The sequence below is a fragment of the Papio anubis genome, unplaced genomic scaffold (genome assembly GCF_008728515.1).
Source record: "Papio anubis isolate 15944 unplaced genomic scaffold, Panubis1.0 scaffold8895, whole genome shotgun sequence".
NCBI lineage: Eukaryota > Metazoa > Chordata > Mammalia > Primates > Cercopithecidae > Papio > Papio anubis.
Genome location: NW_022169133.1, coordinates 1 through 1,085, shown reverse-complemented (window position 1 = coordinate 1,085; position 1,085 = coordinate 1). Strand labels below are relative to the sequence as shown.

The 1,085-nt window shown below is 48.8% G+C and overlaps 1 pseudogene across 1 annotated transcript; it reads left to right on the top strand.

The window, feature by feature from the left end:
* Window positions 1-6: 6 nt before the first annotated feature.
* On the top strand, window positions 7-1,080 carry LOC116273570 (annotated as a pseudogene). Its single transcript, XR_004181887.1, has one exon. The product of XR_004181887.1 is annotated as a PDZ and LIM domain protein 5 pseudogene (transcript).
* The last annotated feature ends 5 nt before the right edge of the window (window positions 1,081-1,085 follow it).

The following is a 1,085-nucleotide window of genomic DNA, read 5'->3' as shown; positions in this document are numbered from 1 at the left end:
GAGGGACAGAGAAGAGGATCCCAGGGTGACAGTAAACAGCAAAATGGCCCACCAAGAAAACACATTGTGGAGCGCAATACAGAGTTTTATCATATACCCACTCACAGTGATGCCAGCAAGAAGAGACTGATTGAGGATACTGAAGACTGGCGTCCAAGGACTGGAACAACTCAGTCTCGCTCTTTCCGAATCCTTGCCCAGATCACTGGGACTGAACATTTGAAAGAATCTGAAGCTGATAATACAAAGAAGGCAAATAACTCTCAGGAGCCTTCTCCACAGTTGACTTCCTCAGTAGCTTCCACACGGAACATGCCCGAAAGCCTGGACAGCCCAGCGTCCGGCAGACCAGGAGTAGCCAGCCTCACAACTGCAGCTGCCTTCAAGCCTGTAGGATCCACCGGTGTCATCAAGTCACCAAGCTGGCAACGGCCAAACCAAGCAGTGCCTTCCACTGGAAGAATCTCAAACAGCGCCACTTCCTCAGGATCAGTGGCACCAGCCAGCTCAGCTTTGGGACAACCCCAGCCAAGTGCCCAGGACACTTTAGTGCAAAGAGCTGAGCACATTCCAGCAGGGAAACGAACTCCAATGTGCGCCCACTGTAACCAGGTCATCAGAGGACCATTCTTAGTGGCACTGGGGAAATCTTGGCACCCAGAAGAATTCAACTGCGCTCACTGCAAAAATACAATGGCCTACATTGGATTTGTAGAGGAGAAAGGAGCCCTGTATTGTGAGCTGTGCTATGAGAAATTCTTTGCTCCTGAATGTGGTCGATGCCAAAGGAAGATCCTTGGAGAAGTCATCAATGCGTTGAAACAAACTTGGCATGTTTCCTGTTTTGTGTGTGTAGCCTGTGGAAAGCCCATTCGGAACAATGTTTTTCACTTGGAGGATGGTGAACCCTATTGTGAGACTGATTATTATGCCCTCTTTGGTACTATATGCCATGGATGTGAATTTCCCATAGAAGCTGGTGACATGTTCCTGGAAGCTCTGGGCTACACCTGGCATGACACTTGCTTTGTATGCTCAGTGTGTTGTGAAAGTTTAGAAGGTCAGACCTTTTTCTCCAAGAAGGA